Raw genomic sequence first — 21,829 nt, forward strand, 5'->3', positions numbered from 1 at the left:
CCTCCTTCATCATGGGATTTAATCGTTTTGGTTGCTTAATGGATTTAAATTTTCCTTCCTCCAATTGTATCTTGTGCATGCATAGTGAAGGACTAATTCCTTTTATATTCGCCAATGTCCAACCTATCGCCCCAATGTGCTTATTCAATGTTTCTAGGAGCATATCCTCTTGAGCCGAAGATAGTGTCGTTGAGATGATGATGGATAGTGTCTTCTTGTTACCTAAATAAGCATATTTAAGGTTAGAAGGTAGTGGTTTCAAGTCCAGCTGCGGCGTTTCTTCAATAGATGGTTTCATCAGTGAACTCCTTCCCTCACATTCTAGTGACTCAAAAGTTTTGTTGAATTCACCTAAAACTGCTAACTATTCTATTCTGTCATTCCAGTTACTGTCTTCTTCCTGCTCATTTTCCCATCATCCCATTCCTCAGTCGCTGGTTGTTTTGTCGATTCATATACTGCTGAGCATTCTTCTGTCACTGTTAGATATTTCATGCTGTTTTGATATTAAATTCAACTTTTTGGTCACCCATTCTTATCGTGATGGTTCCTTTGTAGACATCTACTAATGTTCTTTCGGTCTTTAAAAATTGCCTCCCCAAAATAATTGGTACATCATGATTGGCTTCATAATCTAAAATGATAAAATCTACAGGAAATATGAATTTATCAACTTGAATTAAGATGTCCTCAATCTTTCCTTCGGGATAAGTGATGGGGACCTATCGGCTAGTTGTAAAGTGACTATAGTCGGTCTAGCCTCTCCAATCCCCAACTTTTTGTAAATGGATAGAGGCATTAAGTTCACATAATGCTCTTCCTAGCTCATTTTCTCCAATTGATATGGGAATAGTGAATGACCCAGGGTCTTTCAGGATCTTGTTCTTCAATATTGCACTACACTTTTCATTTAGTGACACCACCTTAAATTCTTCAAACTTTCTTCTATTAGTGAGTACATCCTTCAAGAATTTCCCATAATTTGGCATTTGCTTCAAAGCTTCCACTTGTGGTATGTTTATATGAATTTCCTTTCCGAATATCCATAAACTTCTCAAAATGGGTTTCCTCTTTCTTTCTTTTTATTCTTTATGGAAATGAGGTGTTGGTGTGTATGTTCTACTCTCTTGTCCACTGCTAGCTGTTGTTTGCATTTTAGGCGGCTCCTCAATTTCTGCATAATTATTGCTGTGTTCTTTCTGTACAGCAGCTTTCTCATTTCTTTGTTGTGTATTAGCAGCTTCCTAGGAATGGCTATCACCTTGTTCCGCACTTTTTCCTCCCGAATATTTTTTTTCTACTTATCAACTCTATTGCTTGACATTGCTCTTTGCCTTCTCTTTTTGGTGTCTTGGTGTCTGCTGTCAGCTTTCTAAGAGGCCTATTTCATAACTCAGTTGCTAATTGACCTACTTGAACTTCCAAATTTCACAATGAGTGTAACGACCCTAAATTTTCACATATCTAGAGTCGCCACTAACGTCTCATGCTCATCTCTAATGTAGAATATAACTCTAAGAATGCTCATCTTTATTAACGAAAAAATTTAAAACTTCAAAATACGTTAAAACACTAGAAAACACTGCCGAACTTACATGTTTCAAACATCATGCTGGAGTTCAAAATAAGATAAAAACAATTACAAATTAAATTATTTAAATAAATGAAATGCAAGCACCTTATCCTAACCAAGACAAGGAATTTCAAACATGCAACTATCCTATGCACGCGCCATAGTCTCTGATCACGATGTCGCCGTCAACCGTACATGGGCACCTTACCTTTATCTGAAAAACAATATGGCACACAGCAACAAATACTCAGTAAGTGACCCCACTATAGGAGCCATGTTAATGCAAACACATGCAATCATGAATTAGGGACCTATCTCTAATCATCTTAAGGGTGGTCTTCAGTCTCAGACAAATTGAATGTGTAGTACTTCCCTACACACCACTCACACATGCGAGTGTGAATCCCCGGGGCACTTGCACACCCCTTGGACCCTCTGGTCAAGTTAATCTGTAGTGATGTCCGAGTTCATAGTGTCATGTGCCTCATGAACACCGTGTGCATTCGCGCTCATCATACGGTGCGCGTCTGCACTCATCATCTCTAGGGGAAGTAGCTGTATGCTTATGATAACTTGTACTTTGAGGATTGGCCCATTAACTCGTAATAGTGAACTTTCCTTAATCGATAGAGGTCCACATTAATATATTTATGACTATGAGTTGGTATGGATTTAATTGAGCCCGAAATGTATGAACCTTACTAGAGTCATACGAGTGTTTTGTGGATGCAATTAGGGAATCTTTACCCATTCACTAATCCGTCTTTTTCGAATGAGAACAAGAGACTATATAGGTAAATGAGTGTTACCAGGCACGAGGGTCTCTCCCTCTTTTATGATATTGATGTTATGAGGCTTGCTAGGGAGATGCTAACCAAACTCTACTAAAGAATATGATAATAGTGTCCATATTGAAATGACGAGAATTATGAGTTGGATTCAATGACTAAGTCGTGCTTCGAGCACCTATGGTATGCAGGTTGATGATGATAAGAACTTGTAAATAACTAATCACGATGCTTTAGAACTAAAAGATAGATCTGACGAGGTTGTAGATTTATAATGACCCACTTTTCGAGAGAATCGAGCCATGGAAACTCACTCACTAAGTTGAAATATTTGAAATTATACGTAAATTTAAAGCTATAAATGTAACGACCCTAAATTTCCACCTACTCAGAGTCGCTACTAACGTCTCATGCTCATCTATAATGCGGAAATATAACTCTTACATGAACATAATTGATAATGAAAATTTTCAAGAAAATGTTTAAAACAACTTCTCCTCTGAAAAACACTGTCATGGTCTTACGTGTTTAAATATGAAATACTGAAATTTAGAGAAACAAAAACAAATACAAAATAATTTAAAACAATGAAATGCAAAACAACCTATTCTAACTTAAGACTAGAAATTTAAATATGAGTCTACCTTATGCACGTGCCACAGTCTCTACTCGCGATGCCGCCGTCCTCCGTACAAGTGCGCCCCGCCTTTACCTGAAAAATGATGTGGCACACAGCCTGAGTATTTCAAAGAATACTCAGTAAGTGGCCCCACTATAGGGGGCCATGCAAATGCAAACACATGCAATCATGATTTAGGGACCTATCTCTAATCATCTTAGGGGTGGCCTCCAGTCTCGGACAAATTGGATGTGTAGTACTTCCCTACACACGACTCACACGTGCGAGTGTGAATCTCCAGGGCGCTCACACACCCCCTGGACCCTCTGGTCAAGCTAATTTGTAGCGACGTCCGGAGGTCAGCGGAACCCCATAGTGTCATGCACCTCATGAACACCCTCATCTGTGTGCTTTCGCACCTGTGCGCATACGCGCTCATCATACGGTGCGCGTCCGCACTCATCATCTCTAGGGGAAGTAGCCCTATGCTTATGAACATACAATATGCATGAGGTCCCTCTAAATCCATCATAATGTCTCTTCTGACACAACCCTCTAGTCTCATCTCTTTGTTACTCTAGGTAACACATACTCGTGGATACTTATATTAATATCATTTTCACGCTCTTAGGGTTGTGTCCTATGTCGATCTAACGACATGATGTAATATTGCACTCATCATCATATAGCATGCTCAATATGGAAAACATCATCATATTAAGGTAAACGTCACGCAATCATCGTACTCATCATATTGCCACAAAGTGCATCAAACATATCAAGTACGACATTCATCAAAATATATAAATACTGAGCACATCATCAGGTATCATAACCCACACATCATCATAAGTCATACATCATCATAACTCATATACCGCATCATACGACATAGTTCATACAACATCGTAACTCATACAATTTTTAGCCTATCCTATAGTAAGGCCACTTACCTGGTTGGCCTTAGCCGAAGTACTCCTTAATTTAATTAACGTAAGCTCCCGTTCCTCGAGAGTTGCTCTAAAGGTTGCTGGAGTTTGCTTCATATCCCACCGTTCGTCACCTTTTGTTAGTATTTCACATTTTAATAATCCAACTAACAATGTGAAATACGGCTCTAAAACGGTCTCAGTAAAAATCGAATTCCAAGTTTTCATTGTTTCTAAATTTTCTAAAACTCAAATTGAAAATATGTCAATATTATTTCATGCTGCTTTGAATCATCAATCCAATTATGGTTTGTTATAATATTATATTATCTGGATACAAACAATAAAAAATTTTCACATTTTCAATTTTCTTTCTTGTACCTCTTTGTTCTCTTCTCTCTGTATTTTTTTTCTTCCTACAAATAATTATGCAATTATAAAACTATTTCAATCCATTCTGTTCTCCTCCCTTTCCTAATATGACTATCCAATTAGAAAGCCATAATCGTTTAGGAAAGGGAGGAGAAGAGAATGGATTGAAATTGTTTTATAATTGCATAATCATTTGTAGGAAGAAAAAAAAAAATACAGAGAGAAGAGAACAAAGAGGTACAAGAAAGAAAATGGAAAATGTAAAAAATTATTATTGTTTGTATCCAGATAATATAATATTATAACAAACCATAATTGGATTGATGATTCAAAGCAGCATGAAATAATATTGACATATTTTCAATTTGAGTTTTAGAAAATTTAGAAACAATGAAAACTTGGAATTCGATTTTTACTGAGACCGTTTTAGAGCCGTATTTCACATTGTTAGTTGGATTATTAAAATGTGAAATACTAACAAAAGGTGACGAACGGTGGGATATGAAGCAAACTCCAGCAACCTTTAGAGCAACTCTCGAGGAACGGGAGCTTACGTTAATTAAATTAAGGAGTACTTCGGCTAAGGCCAACCAGGTAAGTGGCCTTACTATAGGATAGGCTAAAAATTGTATGAGTTACGATGTTGTATGAACTATGTCGTATGATGCGGTATATGAGTTATGATGATGTATGACTTATGATGATGTGTGGGTTATGATACCTGATGATGTGCTCAGTATTTATATATTTTGATGAATGTCGTACTTGATATGTTTGATGCACTTTGTGGCAATATGATGAGTATGATGATTGCGTGATGTTTACCTTAATATGATGATGTTTTCCATATTGAGCATGCTATATGATGATGAGTGCCATATTACATCATGTCGTTAGATCGACATAGGACACAACCCTAAGAGCGTGAAAATGATATTAATATAAGTATCCATGAGTATGTGTTACCTAGAGTAACAAAGAGATGAGACTAGAGGATTGTGTCAGAAGAGACATTATGATGGATTTAGAGGGACCTCATGCATATTGTATGTTCATAAGCATAGGGCTACTTCCCCTAGAGATGATGAGTGCGGACGCGCACCGTATGATGAGCGCGTATGCGCACAGGTGCGAAAGCACACAGATGAGGGTGTTCATGAGGTGCATGACACTATGGGGTTCCGCTGACCTCCGGACGTCGCTATAGATTAGCTTAACCAGAGGGTCCAGAGGGTGTGCGAGCGCCCTGGAGATTCACACTCGCACGTGTGAGTCGTGTGTAGGGAAGTACTACACATTCAATTTGTTCGAGACTGGAGGCCACCCCTAAGATGATTAGAGATAGGTCCCTAAATCATGATTGCATGTGTTTGCATTTGCATGGCCCCCTATAGTGGGGCCACTTACTGAGTATTCTTTGAAATACTCAGGCCGTGTGCCACATCATTTTTCAGGTAAAGGAGAGGCGCACTTGTACGAAGGACGGCGGCATCGCGAGCAGAGACTGTGGCACGTGCATAGGGTAGACTCATATTTAAATTTCTAGTCTTAAGTTAGAATAGGTTGTTTTGCATTTCATTGTTTTAAATTAATTTGTATTTGTTTTTGTTTCTCTAAATTTCAGTATTTCATATTTAAACACGTAAGACCATGGCAGTGTTTTTCAGAGGAGAAGTTGTTTTAAACGTTTTCTTGAAAATTTTCATTATCAATTATGTTCATGTAAGAGTTATATTTCCACATTATAGATGAGCATGAGACGTTAGTAGCGACTCTGAGTATGTGGAAATTTAGGGTCGTTACAGTTTTCCATACAACGCTTCAAAGGGTGCCATACTGATGGTTGCTTGGAAGCTGTTATTGTAAGAGAATTCCATTAAGTGCAGTTTGGTGTCCCAACTCCCTGTGAAATCCATAACGCATGCCCAAAGCATGTCTTCCAGAATTTGGTTTAATCATTCTGTTTGGCCATCCGTTTGTGGGTGGAAGGCGGTGCTAAAGTAGAGGCAGGTACCCATCGCTTTTTGGAGTCCGCGCCAAAAGGCCGACGTAAAACGCAGGTCCTGATCCGACACAATTGACACCGGTACTCCATGCAACCTCACAATTTCTTTAACATACAGTTGTGCCCAATTGTCTACTGTATATATTGCCTTACCCGGTAGGAAGTGAGCTGACTTTGTCAGGCGGTCCACGACCACCCAGATTACCGTATAGCCCTTTAATGTTTTCAGTAGGCCTACTATGAAATCCATGGCAATGTTTTCCCATTTCCATTCCGGAGTTTTCGGCTCGCCGACGACCATCATTTTTTTTTTTTTTTTGGTTCCATTACAGTCGGGTACTGGGCTTACGCGTTTTGGGCTGAAGCGACTAGGCCGCGGGAACCATCGGGTACTGGGCTGACCTAAGGTGATTGGGTTTGGTTCGGGTTGCGGGATCCGACCCTCGGATCGAACTTCGTATTCTTCACCCGGTTGCCTGCGCGTTTTTCCGGCGACTTTTCTCTCTCCTCGTTAACGTCGTTTCGCTTTTTTCCTCATTTTTCCTCCGTTCCCGAGTCTCTTCTTCCCCCTAACCCCGTTTTTGGTATAGATCTGGTTTGTAAATGCCTCACACTCCCGGATCTGGAGAAGTTCGAAAATCTGACGTTCCGTCTCCCTTGCCGACGGTGTTCAACGTATAGGATTTGTCTAAATCTACCCCGGATGTGTGTAAAAGGTTATGGGATTACTTTTGTTGCGTAAAATGGAGGTTTTAACGTCGATTTCGTATGGTTTGGCCTCGCCGGAGTTTCGTCGGATTTTTCTGTTCCTCTTCGTTTTTCTCTATTTTTTGTTCTTTGCAGGTCGTTTTGGGGTGGCTGAAGGTCGGGGTCGAGTTCTGTGGTATCCCAGCCTTCGGCTGCCCTTTGTGAGTCGTGTGGTTCGCTGGAGTTTTCGGTTCTGCCGACACATTATCTACCCCTAAAAAGAACTTTCATCCTCGAAAGTCTCAAATTCGTGGATCAACTCGGGATATTTTTCCTTTATTTCCTCCTCTTGTTCCCACGTACCTTCCACGATTTGGTGGTTACGCCACAATAACTTAACGAAACCTATATTTTTATTACGTAAGGCTTTCACTTCTCGGGTTAGGATTTTAATCGATTTCTCCTGATAACTTAAATTTTCCTCGATTTTGAGAGGTATGTAGTCTATTACGTGCGTAGGGTCTGCAATATATTTCTTTAACATGGACACATGAAATACATCGTGTACGCTTGAAAGTGAAGGTGGTAAAGCTAGTTTGTAAGCTACTGAACCTACTCTTTCTAAAATTTCGAACAGTCCAATAAATTGGGGGCTTAGCTTCCCCTTTCGTCTGAATCTTAAAATGCCTTTCATAGGAGCTACTTTTAAGAACACTGGATCCCCCTCTTCGATCTCTAAATTCCTACGCCTAACGTCGGCGTAGCTCTTTTGCCTACTCTGTGCGGTATGCATCCTTACTCTAATTTTCTGTACCACCTCGTTGATGATGCAGACCAGCTCAGGTCCTACAAGTTCCCGCTCTCCTACTTCGTCCCAGCACAATGGGAATCTACATCGTTTTCCATACAACGCTTTAAAGGGTGCCATCCCAATGGTTGCTTGGAAGCTGTTGCTGTAAGAGAATTCCATTAAGTGCAGTTTAGTGTCCCAACTCCCTGTTGTTGGATCGGTATGGCAACCCTAGAGGGGGGGTGAATAGGGTTTTAACGATAAAAGTGTTTAAACTTGATTAATTTTTCTAATGATAAAACTTTTTACAAATAAGTAGAAGATGATAATTACTAAAACAAAATAATTCAAATCAAAACAATAATCAAGTAGAACATGCAATAAATCATAATAATAATCTTGAAATTAAATAGGAAAGAGTTAGAGAAAATGACACCGTAGTTTTATAGTGGTTCGGTCAAACTCGACCTACTCCACTCCCCAAGCGCCTCTTGGGAATTTGAATAAAGAACTTTTCCGACTCTTTCCACGGATCAGAGTCAAACCGGTACACCGCTCTTTTTACGAGTTCAAGAGCAAACTCAATCCTTTCCACGGCGCAGGATCAAACCGATACAAGTATTTGAGTTTGATAATAACACACCACAACTCTCTCAAAGAGTAGATTTACAATTTGGGATACTGACAACTATTTCCTCACAATATAATAATAATTCCTCTCAAGAATAAGATGAAAAGAAATAAACTTGTAAGCTTGGAAAGAGCAACAAACAATGGAGACTTTGAACAAATGAGGATTGAAGAATGTATGTAAGTTGTGTGTTATAAAAATGTGGGGAAGATGAGTTTATATAGAGGAGAAAAGTGGCAAAATGTAGGATTGAATATTGACCATTGGATTGTGTTAGGAATAATGGAAGGTGGAGATTAAAAGTAATTAAATAAGAAAATTTTCTAAATTCATTTATTTCAAAATTTTAATATAATAGTAATATAATATAATAATAATAAAAAGTTATGTGAGTAACGGTAAAATGAAATTCAAAATTTATTATAAATATAATAATATAATAATAATAAAAATGATGTGAGTAACTACCAAAATTTTAAAATGTAATAATATAATAATATAATATAGTAATAATAAAATTCGATGTGAGTAACGGTTATATTCAAATTTATATTTTGTAAAAATAATTTTATTTAGAAATGTAATAATAAGAAAAAACTCCACCATTTGTTACTCTTCCAATATTATAAATGTCATACTTTGATATATTTTGATTTGTCCATCATTTTGATTTTGTTGCCACATCATCACGTCGGGTATGTTGTCTCGACTCTAATTTCTTCGTTTTAGCTCTGATTTGAGTAATTGAAAAGTTGTTGTAATCGTTATTCCCGACCTTATACTGTGGACAGTTCAAAAAACTGAAAATAGTTAATAATTAAAAGTAGGTTTGTTATCATGAAAACATCAATAATTAATTCATTGAAATTAATTAATGTGAGATCAAGGGCTAATAAGCCAACACCTGTGAAATCCATAACGCATGCCCGAAGCATGTCTTCTAGGATTTGGTTTAATCGTTCCGTTTGACCATCCGTTTGTGGGTGAAAGGCGGTGCTAAAGTCGAGGCGGGTACCCATCGCTTTTTGGAGTTTGCACCAAAAGGCCGACGTAAAACGCGGGTTCCGATCCGACATAATTGACACCGGTACTCCATGCAACCTCACAATTTCTTTCACATACAGTTGGGCCTAATTGTCTACGGTATATATTGTCTTATCCGGTAGGAAGTGAGCTGACTTTGTCAGACAATCCACGACCACCCAGATTACCGTATAGCCCTTTATAATGTTTTGGGTAGGCCTACTATGAAATCCATGGCAATGTTTTCCCATTTTCATTATGGTATACTTAAAGGTTGTAGTAGCCCGGCGGTTTTCTGCCCAGGGGCTTTTACTTGTTGGCACACCAGACACTTACTCATGTACTCCGCAATATCCTTTTTTCATACTTCGCCACCAGAAGTGTTGTTTCAAGTCTTAATACATCTTTGTTCCACCTGGATGTATCGAGAAGGGTGAGTTGTGTGCCTCAGTTAGGATTTCATTCTTTATTTCGCTCATGGGTGGCACACATAAACGTCCTTGACATAATAATCCGTCATCTGTTGACTTAGAAAATCCGTCCACTAGGCCTACTTTCAATTGGTCTAGGATTTTGCTTCGGCTTGGATCCCCACGTTGTGAGTCTATGACCCTTTGTCTGAGTGTGGGACGCACTGTCAGTCGAGCTATTTGGGCTATCACTTCTTCGGTTACTACCGCTATGTCAGCTCGTTCGAAATCAGTTCACACTCGTGGCTCCTTTGTGATGAAGGCCAACGAGTGTACTGCTTTTCGACTCAGTGCTGCAACTACGTTTGCTTTTCCAGGGTGGTACTGGATGTCTATGTCGTAATCTTTTACCAGCTCTAAGCATCTATGTTCCCTCATGTTCAAATCTTTTTGTGTGAACAAGTATTTTAGGCTTTTATGGTCCGTATAGATTTGAGTCTTTTTGCCATACAAGTAGTGTCGCCAAATTTTTAACGCGAACACCACTGCTATTAGCTCCAAATCATGTGTAGGTGTAACGACCCGGGAAAGAAAAAGAAAAAGGGAAAGAAAAAGAAAACGAAAAAAAAAAAAACTCAGTCGCCTGAAAATTCGCGAGTTTTCCGGCGACTGCCAAGTTTCGCGAACCCCACGCCCAGCCTTCAGCCCACGACTCCCAACACCTATCAGAATACCTGCAAAGGGAGAAAAGAAAGAAAATACGAGAGAGAGAGATTTCGGATAAACGTCGGTGAGTTTCTAGTTTCTCCGACGAGACCCCCAAACCACCAGAAAACCGACACCAAACGATCAGTTACCACCACGAGAAGGATCCCTAACGAAAGCACAATAACTCAAGGTGCATTTTGTGCTTTTTCGTAAGCGCCGTCGTCGGTAACCGAGGTCGGAAAATTGGGTTTCCCTAATCGTTCTTAGATCTATAGTTTTAGGAACGTTTAGGCCGCAAAACTCCCAAAAAAGAAAGAAGGACGAAAAATAAAGAGGAAAAGGAAGAAAGAGGGCCGAAATCGGCAACGGAAACGCCGCGGGAAGGAGAGAGAAAACTCGCCGGAAAATCGGCCGAAGTCGGGTAAGGAAGACGAGATCCACGGATCCGGGTCAACCCGAACCCAAAACCCAAGAGAGCCAGCTCATTCTTTCCCTCGGCCTTTGCCTTCAGGCTAGCCTAACTACAGCGGCCCAAACCTCAAACCAGCCCAGAAGCTACGGTTCAGTTGAACCAAATCGAGACTAGACTCACGGTCCAATCGAGCCAGCCTACAACCCAAACATTTGCGGCCCAGCCTAGTAAGCCGAGGCCCAACGATTAATCTTGGCCCAGTAGCCTTCTGCAGTCTAGGACTCGGACCACAACCCGAACTGGACTGCGACCCGCACTTCGACCCGACGCTACCGAACGACGTGGCTTGCTCTGCTGCTGCCACGTGTCACACAGCGGCGCAGGTGGTCCCTCAGCACGGCTCGGCGCAAACGGCTTGGGCTCCCTCAAGTGACGCTCCGGCGGCTCCTCCAGCGGCTGTTCGGCTTGGCTCACCTGTTTTCAACCCGGTTTCCACTGTTTCAACCCTCCTGAATCTGTTTTGGGCCCCGATTAAGGTATCTAAGGCCGTTTAAGAGCCGTATTTCACATTTATTGAATTATAGGTAAATTAATTGTGAAATACTAACGGAAAATGGTGAACGGTGTGATAGGAAACAAACCCCGGCAACGTAGGAAGCAGCTCTCACGGAACGGGAGCTTACGTTTAGCTATTTAGGGAGTACTCCGGCCAAGGCCAACCAAGTAAGTGGCCTTACTATAGGATAGGCTAAAAATTGTATGAGGTATGATGATGTATGAACTATACGATACGATGCGGTATATGAGTTATGATGATGTATGAGTTATGATGATATGTGCAGTATATATATATTTTGATAAATGACGTACTTGATATGTTTGATGTACTTTGTGACAATATGATGAGTATGATGATTGCATGACGTTTATCTTAATTTTTTTTTTTTCCTCTTTTCATCATATTTTCTAAATCTTTTTTTTATTATTTGATTTGTTTCTCAATCTTCTTCGATGTATTTCTTTCTTTCTTTTCTCTCTCCTCATTCTATTTTCCAAATCTTAGTATTTCTTTTTTTCTCATTTGAATTTGTTTTCAAATTTTCCTCCCTTTCTTGTCTATCTATTTCTTTTTTTTTTTTTTTTTTTCTATCTTTTAATTTTGGTGAGAGAGTATTCTAGCCCATTTTATTTGACTTTTTTTTGGTAGGATTTTAATTTATAACTCTTAGATCTAAATAATTGCAACAGATTAATATTTCAAATAAAACGTAAATCTAACTACTAATCTTTTCCTCCATTATTGCCTAACATCTCTCAACCTTTTTCTTTACAGAAAATCTTTCTTTCTCTTTCTATTTTATTTGTCAATTATTGATATTGAAGGAGAGAGGTATGTTAGGAGAGTGGTGGAGAGATTTAAAGGAGAGGTGGTCAATTAATTTTTTTTTCTTTTCTTTATTTTATTACTTCTATTTTAATATATATATATATATATATATATATATTTATTGGGCTTTACACCTCCATTATTGCTCCCAATTTTATTTCTCTTAGGTGTTCCTACAAAAGTCAAGGACACTTCGTTTGATCTGATCTTTAGCCATGAAAATGATTGAATCCATGAAAATGATTGAATCTTGTATCAAGAATTGAGTTTGCTCTTGAACTCCATAAATTCTATCAGTTGGGCTCTAATCCAAAGAGAAAGGCAAGGAGAGGTGGTCAGCTTCTTTTTTTTCTTCCTTATTTTATTATTTTTATTTTAATATATTATATATATATATATATTTAACCTAACGGGCAGTACACCTCCCTTATTGCTCTCCAAAGCTTCCAATTTTATTTTTTTTCAAGCTTCCAATTTTATTTCTCCTCATCGTATTCGACTGGTAGTGTATTTCTACAAAATTCAGAGTCTTGTATCGGTTTGATCATGAGCCGTGGAAAAGATTGAGTCTTGTATCAGTTTGATCTTGAGCCGTGGGAAGAATTGAGTCTGCTCTTGAACTCGTAAACTCGTAAAAAGAGCGCTCTAGTCGAGGGACTTTGATTCGAGGAAAGAGTCGAGAAAGGCGCTTAGGGGTAGAGTAGTCAGTTTTGATCGGTGTTATATTTTCTAATTCTCTTCTATTTAATTTTGAAATTGTTATTATGATTTATTGCATGTTATAAGTTTTTTTTTTTTTTTTTTTAATTGTTTATGGTTATTTCTTGAATGGTTTATTGTATTAATTATAATCTTTTAAGCTTAAATATTTTATTGTTAAAATCCTATTCACCCCTCTAGAGTTTCTATACAGATCCAACAATATCTATAAACGATTTAGATCAAACATTTTTAATAATTATAAAGTAGGTCGTATCAATATTCTTAGCAAGATAAGTTATCCAACTTTATCCATATAACTTTTCACATTATTTATTGACCCTAATCCTTTCACATTATTTGTTGACCCCGATCCTCTCACAGGTCCATCACATACTCCATCACATACCCTTTAACATTATACTTTCAATTTTTCATGCATAAATAATGTTAAATTGTGAATAAAATAATAAAATTTATTATTGCATTAAAGAATAAATCCTGAAAGATCATATATCATTTGGGCAAAAAAAATTTAAGTTATTCATACATAAAAACCATATTTTTATATATCAGCTTTCATTATTTGTAGAACAAAAATTTGAAGTTTAGTTGTAAAAATGAAAATTTTCAAAGTCATATTGAAACCTACCCGTCACGTGCATTTTGTACCATTTGGAATTAGTTTCTATCCTATTCTTTATGGTTTTATACTTATACTTAGTATGAGTATTATTTAAGTTTATCGTTACTAAATTTTAATATATTAAACAATGTAGACAAATTGGAAGAGCACAAAAACATTCGACCCTATGGTTTGTAATAGCCCGAAAATAAATAAATAACAATTATTATAAATAAAAAGTATTATTACATTAAGAAAAAATAAATTTATCTTCACTTCTCGGGTCCTTTCCCATTTATCTTTTCTCAACCTCCATCCGAAACAAAATTGCAAAAAAAAGTCAATAAAAACAAAAATGGTCTAGATAGATTAATCGACTACACAGATTAAATTATAGGCTAGTATAGGTTGAATTGTAATTGTATTAATAAAGCATAGGTTAATATAGGATATTTAATTCAGAATTGTTTTTCCTTTCTTTCCCTTGTATTCGCTTTTCACACGATAATGAATGATAAGTTGATGTTGCATTTATGATGAGAGCCATTTAATTTAAATTTCGCATCAAAGGAAGGGCCGTTAAGTAAATTCCACATTTAAGATATATAGTAATGACCTTAGATTAAATAGAAGAATTTTAGGGTCATTACAAGTCGTATCGTAGACTTAGACTAGGATAGGATGTTTTTAATTTAAATGTTTATTTATTTTATTTAGCTTTTTGTTGTGTCGTTTTTAAAGGAGTTTTCGAAACACGTAAATTCATGACTGTGTTTTAAGCTAAAGATCATGTTTTATGAAAGTTTAAATGAATATTTACGCATTCAATGTTTATGATATGTATACAGTAGCGACCTTAAATTAAGTAGAAAATTTCGAGTCGTTAATTGTGAATTTAGTCTAATTTTAAGCTTAGTTTCAATTAATTTGGTTTTAGGGTTAGAGTTGAGGTTTAATCCATGCAATCATATTAAATAAATTATCTCTAAAGTCATTCTTTTTATCCACTCGAAAATCTATTCTCGAAGTTAACCAACACATTCTTAATGGAAAACAATGAATTAATCACCAAAAAAGTAAAAACATGAGTAATTTACTAAATTAGTCCAGTAACTTTTCATAGAATTTTTACTGGATGGTAAGTTTGAAATGTTTATACAAAATTAAATATAATATTGAATTTAGCCAATTATATTAACATATTGCTAAATTGTAAAAACATATTCTTTAATCAATTAATGTTTCTTAATGTTGTTAAGCGTACAGGTCCCGTAGCTCAGTTGGTTAGAGCGTTGGTCTTATGAGCCGAAGGTCGCGGGTTCGAGCCCCGCCGGGACCATGCTTCCGTATTATTTTTCAATCTTCCATTTTACAATTTTTGTTTAATAGGCCGTGACATATTGATTAAAAATAAAATTATTAATTCGACAAAAAAAAAAAAAAAAAAATAATAATAATAATTAAATTATAAGAAAATATTAAATCTTTTTAACTTCGAGAAAATAGATAAGATTTTTAATCAGTATTTTTAAACTTTTTTAAGAACTTCAAAAACACCTCTACATTTAAAAAAAATCAAAAATATTTTTACTATTAATACGGATTTCAAAAATACTTATAAACTTTCTAAAATAACGTTAAAAGATTTAAAGATAACCTAAAGTAACATTTTGAAACTTTTAAAATTCGGAGTATTTTTTTAAACTAAAAAAAATTTAAGTGTAAGGTATCATTAAAATTTTTGAAAATTTAGAGATATTTTTAAAATAAATCACAAAATTTAAGAGTATTTTTTATTAATTCTAATTATAATAATAAAATAACATAACATTTCAATCCTAATGTGCGAGCAATGACAAAATAATAATAATAATAATAATAATAATAATAATAAATAAATAAATAAAAGGGTGTCAAAGGCTTTGAGATGATTTTTAATAAAATGTCGGATAATCAAACAATTATAATTCGTTTTACATTAGAGTATAATTAAAATTACATATAAATAAATAACATTTTTCACTTTAAATTTAATTTGCATTTGTCAATCATTTTTTAAATTGGGCATATTGTACCTAAGTGAGGCGCGACCTCGTTATACATCATAACTTTTATACATATTCAGTTAATCAAGACAATCTACTATGAGAGATAAGTAGACTATAAATGTGGACTCTTGTCAATCAAGACTAGATTAATAGTAAAAGTTAACTTACGACCCTCAACCCCACATTATATCCATTAAAAAAATATGTAACCTGCTTTTCGAAGATTTTCTCCACACGGCAACCCTTGCGCAAAGATATCCAGACAAACAATTTTTCCCTCACATAAAATTTACCTCAAATCCTTGGCGGAACAACCTCTACAATATGGCGTAGAACCGATTAGGAATCATCATTGGAAAAAGACCATCACGGTAGGTCAATTTCCAACTCCTCTGTTTACATCGTCAACCCGAAGTTTTTTTTTATTGTTATTTCTATTTGGTGTTAGGAAAAATTATAATAATCATAAAAATAAATACCGAAATTTGAAATAATAGTTTTATCTTTTAAAATTTTATAACAAATATATATTTTTATTTACGTAAATAACTCTCAAATACTTTATTATAATATTTAATAAATATAATATAAATATATTTATATTCAAAGAAACATTATATTTAAATTAAAAACTAAAAATTTATTAAATACGAAACCTATCTAAGTCTATATGAATTAGACTAATTATAAATATGAAACTTATTATAATAAATTAAATAGAATTTGGTAACTTTCCGTTCTTACTTCATTACAATCTCAATAATATCCTTACTTTAAGATATTCAACCAAAATTATGTTGAATCATTGTAATTTTAAATATAAAATAATAGATTTGAAATAAATCTGTAACGCCCAAGGTTATAAATATATATATATATATATATATATATATATAAATAAAAATAACAAAATAAGGAAGAAAAAAAAACTGACCACCTCTTCTTAAATCTCTCCTCCCTTTGTAACGACCCTAAATTTCCACATACTCAGAGTCGTTATTAACGTCTCATGCTCATCTATAATGCGGAAATATAACTCTTACATGAACATAATTGATAACGTAAATTCCAAAAAACGTTTAAAACAACTTCTTCTCTGGAAAACACAGTCATGGTCTTACGTGTTTAAATATGAAATACTGAAATTTAGAGAAACAAAAACAAATACAAAATAATTTAAAACAATGAAATGCAAAACAACCTATTCTAACTTAAGACTAGAAATTTAAATATGAGTCTACCCTATGCACGTGCCACAGTCTCTGCTCGCGATGCCGCCGTCCTCCGTACAAGTGCGCCTTGCCTTTACCTGAAAAACAATATGGCACACGGCCTGAGTATTTCGAAGAAATACTCAGTAAGTGACCCCACTATAGGGGCCATGCTAATGCAAACACATGCAATCATGAATTAGGGACCTATCTCTAATCATCTTAGGGGTGGCCTCCAGTCTCGGACAAATTGGATGTATAGTACTTCCCTACACACGACTCACACGTGCGAGTGTGAGTCCCCAGGGCGCTCGCACACCCCCTTGACCCTCTGGTCAAGCTAATCTGTAGCAACGTCCGGAGGTCAGCGAAACCCCATAGTGTCATGCGCCTCATGAACACCCTCATCTGTGTGCTTTCGCACCTGTGCGCATCATAAGGTGCGCGTCCGCACTCATCATCTCTAGGGGAAGTAGCCCTATGCTTATGAACATACAAAATGCATGAGGTCCCTCTAAATCCATCGTAATGTCTCTTTTGACACAACCCTCTAGTCTCATCTCTTTGTTACTCTAGGTAACGCATACTCGTGGACATTTATATTAATATCATTTTCATACTCTTAGGGTTGTGTCCTATGTCGATCTAACGACATGATGCAATATGGCACTCATCATCATCTAGCATGCTCAATATGGAAAACATCATCATATTAAGGTAAAAATCATGCAATCATCATGCTCATCATAATGCCACAACGTGCGTCAAACATATCAAGCATCACTCAACAAAATATGTATCTACTGCACATATCATCAAGCATCATAATCCACACATCATCACAACTCATGCAATTTATTTAGCCTATCCTATAGTAAGGCCACTTACTTGGCCATGGCCGAAGTACTCCCTAAATAGCTAAACGTAAGCTCCCGTTCCGTGAGAGCTGCTTCCTACGTCCCTGGGGTTTGTTTCCTATCACACCGTCCACCACTTTCCGTTAGTATTTCACAATTAATTTACCTATAATTTAATAAATGTTAAATACAGCTCTAAAACGGCCTCGGATACCTTAATCGGGGCCGAAAATAGATTCGGGAGGGTCGAAACAGTGGAAACCGGGCTGAAAATAGGTGAGCCGAGCCGAACAGCCGCTGGAGCAGCTGGAGCGTCACCGGAGGGAGCCCGAGCCATTTGCGCCGAGCCGAGCCGAGGGACTGCCTGCGCCGCTGTGTGACACGTGGCAGCAGCAGAGAGAGCCACGTCGGGTGGTAGTGTCAGATCGAAGCGCGGGTCGCAGTCCGGTTCGGGTCGTGGTTCGGGTCGCAAGCTGTGGAAGGCCACTGGGCCAAGACTAATCGTTGGACCTCGGCTTACTGGGCTGGCCCCAAGTGTTTGGTTTGCAGGCCGGCTCAATTGGACCGTGGGTCTAGTCTGGGTTGGTTCAACTGAACCGTAGCTTCTGGGCTGGTTTGAGGTTTGGGCCGCTGTAGTTGGGCTGGGCTGAAGGCAGAGGCCAAGGGAGGAACGGACTGGCTCTCTTGGGTTTTGGGTTCGGGTTGACCCGGATCCGTGGATCTCGTCTTCCTTACCCGACTTCGACCGATTTTTCGGCGAGCTTTCTCTCTCCTTCCCGCGGCGTTTCCGTTGCCGATTTCGGTCCTCTTCCTTCCCTTTTCCTCTTTGTTCGTCATCCTTCTTTCTTTTCTGGGAGTTTTGCGGCCTAAAAGCTCCTAAAAGCCACAGATCTAAGAATCGATTAAGAAACCTAATTTTTCGACCTCGGTTACCGACGACGACGCTTACGAAATAACACAAAACGCACCTTGAGTTATTGTGCTTTCGTTAAGGATCCCTCTTATGGTGGTAACAGGTCGTTTGGTGTCGGTTTGAGGGTGGTTTGAGGGCTCGTTGTAGAAACTGGACACTCGCCGACGTTTGTCCGAAATCTCTCTCTCTCGAAATTTTCTATCTTTTCTCCCTTTGCAGGTGTTCTGAAGATGCTGGGTGTTGTGGGCTGAGGGCTGGGCGTGCTGTGGCCGTCGTTTCGCGTGGGTTCCGCGAAACTCGGCGGTCGCCGAAAAACTCGCGGGTTTTCTGGCGACTGAGTTTTTAATTTTTTTTATTTTTAATTTATTTTTTTATTATATATATATATATATATATTTTTTCTTTCTTTCCTGGGTCGTTACACCCCTCCCCTAAAATACCTCCCTTATTCAGTATCAATAATGGAGTGAACAAAACAGAAACAGAAAGATAATGGAGAGATGGTTAGACAATAATGATGGAGAGATGGTTAGAATGGAGAGATCAGAAGGAAGGTGGAAAGATGGTAGGCAGATAAAGGAAGAGAGATATCATTGGAAAAAGGTTAGTAGTCAGATTTACAAAACAGATCAAATAAAAAAAATACCAATAAGAGATTTTCACATAAAAAAATAATGGAAAGAGAGGAAGATTAGATTTGGAAATAGTAAAGCCAAAGAAAATCTCGGAGTAGAATTAAACCCCTTGTAATAAACTGCTTAAAAGAATGAAACTAATTAAAAGAATTAAATTTAAATTACTTAAAATAATTAGATATGGGAGTAGAATTGAAAGGCTAAACGAGAAAAAAAAACAAAAGAGAGAGGATTTTAGGAAAGAAAAGAAAATTAGAACCGTTTGAAAATGGCAAGTTATGTTCATATGACAAGTACAGTAAATAGAATTAAAATATGACATAGAAGAGAAATAAGTGAGAGAAGAAGATATGAGAAATTGTTATATTTGCATCTATAGGATATAACATTAAACGTTGAATTATCCCAACCACATATTATTAATTCAAGTTTTAAGTTTTATTATCCTACATAATTTAGAAACAATGAAAACATGAAATTCGATTTTTATTGAGACTGTTTAGAGCCGTTTTTCACACGGTTAGTTGGATTATTAATTAAAATATGAAATACTAACAAAAGGTGACGAACGATGCGATAGGAAGCAAACCTTGGCAACATTTGGTGTAGTTCTCGAGGAACGGGAGCTTACCTAAATAAATTAGGGAATTCTTCGGCTAAGGCCAACCAGGTAAGTGGCCTTACTATAGGATAGGCTAAAAATTGTATGAGTTACAATGATGTATGAACTATGTCGTACAATGCGGTATATGAGTTATGATGATGTATGACTTATGATAATGTATGAGTTATGATGATGTGTGGGTTACGATACTTGATGATATGCTCAGTATATATATATTTTGATGAATGTCGTACTTGATATGTTTGATGCACTTTGTGGCAATATGATGAGTATGATGATTGCGTGATGTTTACCCTAATATGATGATGTTTTCCATATTGAGCATGCTATATGATGATGAGTGTCATATTGCATCATGTCGTTAGATCGACATAGGACACAACGCTAAGAGTGCGAAAATGATATTATTATAAATATCCACGAGTATGTGTTACCCAGAGTAACAAAGAAATGAGACTAGAGGGTTGTGTCAGAAGATACATTATGATGGATTTAGAGGGACCTCATGTATATTGTATGTTCATAAGCATAGTGCTACTTTTCCTAGAGATGATGAGTGCGGACGCGCACCGTATGATGAGCGCGAATGCGCATAGGTACAAATGCACACAAATGAGGGTGTTCATGAGGCGCATGACACTATGGGGTTCCGCTGACCTCCGGACGTCGCTACAGATTAGCTTGACTAGAGGGTCCAGGGGGTGTGCGAGCGCCCTGGGGATTCACACTCGCACGTATGAGTCGTGTGTAGGGAAGTACTACACATCTAATTTGTCCGAGACTGAAGGCCACCTCTAAGATGATTAGAGATAGGTCCCTATTCATGATTGCATGTGTTTGCATTTGCATGGCCCCCTATAGTGGGGCCACTTACTGAGTATTCTTTGAAATACTCAGGCCGTGTGCCACATCATTTTTCAGGTAAAGGCAAGGCGCACTTGTACGGAGAACGGCGGCATCGCAAGCAGAGACTGTGGCACGTGCATAAGTAGATTCATATTTAACTTTCTAGTCTTAAGTTAGAATAGGTTGTTTTGCATTACATTGTTTTAAATTATTTTGTATTTGTTTTTGTTTTCTCTAAATTTCAGTATTTCATATTTAAACACGAAAAACCATGACTGTGTTTTCCAAAGAAAAAGTTGTTTTAAACGTTTTTTTAAGTTTACGTTATCAATTATGTTCATGTAAGAGTTATATTTCCGCATTATAAATGAGCATGAGACGTTAATTACAAGATACATAACCCCGCTAGAAATATGTATGATATGTAACCAAATGAGAATGAGAATGACATGTAAGCATGAAAACGTGACACGGGGTTATGTTCATTAAATGATGACTATAGGACTAGTGGGACCTCATGCATATTGTGTGATCATGCATTTGGGGGGATACCCCTATCCCATCACGAGGCTACGGACGCGTACATCCAAATGGCAGGACAACGATTGTTATGCCCTGCATAGCGCTGTCGTGACGGTTTTAGTTTTAACGGGTCCCGGTGGACCCCCAGAGTATGCCCACCGGCTAGGGACAGTGGGCCAGCAGTGTGCGAACTAGCTGGTGAGCCCATACTCGCACATATGGGCTGCGTGTAGAGTATATGGTACACGTCCACAATTACCTGTTAGGATTACACCGTAGGAAAAATGAAATGAAACGAAACGAAACGAAACGAAAGATAGGTCCCATCATTTCATTGCATGTGATTGTTGCATTTAACCCCAATAGTGGGGTCACTTACTGAGTATTTCTTTAAATACTCAAGCCATGTGCTACTACATTTTTCATGTAACGACCCGGGAAAGAAAGAAGGAAAAAAAGAAAATATTATATATGTATATATATATATATATATATATGATAAATGAAAACGAGA

General features: G+C 37.3%; 1 non-coding gene across 1 annotated transcript; it reads left to right on the forward strand.

The window, feature by feature from the left end:
* Window positions 1-14,923: 14,923 nt before the first annotated feature.
* On the forward strand, window positions 14,924-14,997 carry TRNAI-UAU. Its single transcript has one exon. It is a non-coding gene; the product is annotated as a tRNA-Ile (tRNA).
* The last annotated feature ends 6,832 nt before the right edge of the window (window positions 14,998-21,829 follow it).

This window comes from Cucurbita moschata, unplaced genomic scaffold (genome assembly GCF_002738365.1).
Source record: "Cucurbita moschata cultivar Rifu unplaced genomic scaffold, Cmos_1.0 Cmo_Scf00066, whole genome shotgun sequence".
In the NCBI taxonomy this organism is placed as follows: Eukaryota; Viridiplantae; Streptophyta; class Magnoliopsida; order Cucurbitales; family Cucurbitaceae; genus Cucurbita; species Cucurbita moschata.